We start from the raw sequence: 3,204 nt of genomic DNA, 5'->3' as shown, positions 1-3,204 counted from the left end.
GCTTGGTGTGAGGACTCTTTAATGCTTTAAGTTGGGGAAGGGGTTTGTAGTATGAGATTTTTACCTACTTCAGTTACCCTTATGAAGATACAGCAAATCAGACTATTTCTATCCCCAGTAATCTCCGTATTCATTTACTGTGCTGGTATGTATCCATAGCCTTTTTTTTTTTTTTTTTTTTTTTTTTGTATCACCACCTTTCCTAGATTTAGCAGTATCTTAAGAATTTTCAGTGGTTTGTATTTTTTCAATTTTCTAAGTATAGTAAGCATAGAATCCTGGCTTATTAGACTTTACATATCATTTCCAATGCCTCATTTTATAACGAGGAGCCTGTCACTTCACTGACATTTCTCAAAAGCTATTTCTATCCATTAGTGCGTCTGTTTTCAGTTGTCTCAGTTTTCTGTATCTTCACACCCAAAACCATCTGTTTTGTTGTATTAATGGCCATGAGAAATACTGAAGACAGGCTATCTTAATTTTTGAGGCTCTCCCCTTCCAGGAGAGCCTTGTGAACAAGTACTAGTGTTAATCAGAGGACCTCAAGGGACTGCTGAAGTTAAAAAAAAAAAAAAAGGCCTCAACCTAGAAGTCTAGAATGAGTGTGGAAGCCCAGGCAATAGGCCCTACGTTTTTGATTTGTTGAATTGCCATTTAACAGTGGTCTTGATTCTTTCACTGTCTTTGTTATCTGTAATGTTTTTTGTTTACTCTTGTGTTGGTTTTGGCTTTTAACATTGTTGTCCGTGATGATAGAAAATGTGCAGTAATCTAGAAGATTTGCGCTTGCTGATAAACTACACTGTTCACTTTGTAGATATGCTTAAGATGAGTGGATTGTATTACCTAATCTATCTATGTATCTGTCCATCCATCCATCCATCCATTCATCCATCCATCCTTTCTTCCATCCATCATCCATCCACCCATCCAGTATTGGTTCTACAGTAACTGATTTAGTGCTGGGAAACAGTGGAAGTGGGGGATACAGAAGACCTAATTAAGGGGTTTGTGTGTGAGACAGAAATAACTAGCTTCTTACTCCATTAAGTATTTCCTTGGAACTTTCTTCTGATTTTACAAAATAATACAAATCAGAATGGTTGCTTTTACATCTATGTAAGTGTTCCGCAAATGGAATGATGTGTTTTTATACCTAAGTCATTATTGGGTTTAGAAATTAAAACTTCATTGGATGTCATACTTGAAGATTTATCTTTTTCTGAACCTCCAATGGTTGATCAGAGGATATTGGGACAGTTCTATTTTTATACTTTTTATTTTTTGCTCTACCTCTAAAGAGCCGGTACATTAGAGAATAGTAACAACTCCAGTGATCCAGCTGTTTCATCACTGTTTTTGCATCAATGCTATAAAGGTGTGTTTTGTTTTATTTCCGCTCCCCCGGCCCCGCCGAGATGGTGTCTTGCTCTGTCGCCCAGGCTGGAGTGCAATGATGCAGTCTCGTTGCAGTGCAACCTTCCACCTCCCAGGTTCAAGCGATTCTCCTGCCTCAGCCTCCTGAGTAGCTGGGATTACAGGCACCCACCAGCACGCCTGGCTAATTTCTGTATTTTTAGTAGAGGGAGGGTTTCACTATGTTGGCCGGGATGGTCTCAGTCTCTTGACCTCGTGATCTACCCACCTCGACCTCCCAAAGTGCTAGGATTACAGGTGTGAGCCATCGCGCCCGGCCAAAAGTGTTTTTTAATGGAGTATGATTTCTAAGATTGTTAAAACTGTTGATTACCAAACCTAGGCTTATTAGGGTTAGAATAAAATGGGTTCGTTTAGCATTTGGATGATTGTCATTTTCTAGGTTTTCACTTTGGATTAAAGAAGTGACAAGTAGAAAAGGAGTTAACAAAATAATACATTATTGCAGTTGGTTTTAAGTGTTGTTGTAGCGGTAGTGACTTGTTAAGTAGTGTAAAGAGGAGGCCAAAAAAAAAAAAAAATTATTTTATGGACCCAAAAGAGATCTGTTATGATTGTTGTCAGAAGTTTTCCTTATAAGAGTATTTAACTTTAAAATTTTCATGTATGTTTGTATCAAATCAGTCTGAAAAATCCTGTTTAGAGAGGTTAAATAATAGAATTAATCATGCAATCAAGAGAGTGCACAGCTAGCTAACCATTAGCCTTTGTTTATGTCCACCACACCTCTTAATCCAGCTTGGAATGAGGAGTGGAGTTTGGTCCTCCACACTTGGTTTGCAAATAAAGAGATGAAGTTTCATGCCACGTGTGCATGCTTGTTGGAGCCATTCGTATTTCCATGTATGCTGTTTTTACATTAATAGTGCTGTAAAAGAAATGAGAGGTTGAGCTTCAGATTAATATGGATACTAGTGGGAAGTACAGTATTTTTCTTCCATAGGGAATATGTGATAGTCTATAAGGTGCGAGTTTTCTCTAAACTTCCCAGAGAGAATGATTCTCTTTTGACCAAGAGCCTAATGTAATATTTTTCCTGCCAAACAAATAGACTCTAATATAAAATGTTTCAGTCTTTTAACAGTCTGAATTTCAGAAGCAGATGGGAGAAGGGTGTTTAGCAAAGTTGATTTTTTTTTTTTTTTTTTTTTGAGACAGTTTCACTCTGTCTCCCAGGCTAAAATGCAGTGGCGCAGGTCTCACCCAGCTCACTGCAAGCTCCGCCTCCCGGGTTCACACCATTGTCCTGCCACAGCCTCCCGACTAGCTGGGACTACAGGCGCCCGCCACTGCACCCGGCTAATTTGTATTTTTTAGTAGAAACGGGGTTTCACCCTGTTAGCCAGGATGGTCTCCATCTCCTGACCTCGTGATCCACCTGCCTCGGCCTTCCAAAGTGCTGGGATTACAAGGGTGAGCCACCGCACCCGGCCAGCAAAGTTGATGTTAAAGAAGGGTTTTATTTTCTCCTGTCAGATCTTTCCCTCAAGGATAAATGGGGGAAAATGTGATTTGCTAGAGTGCTGAAAACGTCAGTGACTTGTATGAAATAAACAGCATACAATGCCAGGAAACAAAGGGTATGATTTTGCGAGAGGCTTACAAGCTACATAGAAAATTTATGGCTTGGACAACACTTGGTCAACACATATCAAATTTATTTTTGTGTAATGATATATTTAGATAAGCTTTTGTTTTTGTAGAAGTTCTGTTACATCTTTTGAAATATGCCCTAGAAATGATGGAATACTGTATAAGGAATAT

This window comes from Rhinopithecus roxellana, chromosome 18, assembly GCF_007565055.1.
Source record: "Rhinopithecus roxellana isolate Shanxi Qingling chromosome 18, ASM756505v1, whole genome shotgun sequence".
Taxonomy (NCBI): Eukaryota; Metazoa; Chordata; class Mammalia; order Primates; family Cercopithecidae; genus Rhinopithecus; species Rhinopithecus roxellana.
This window is presented reverse-complemented; position numbering follows the sequence as displayed.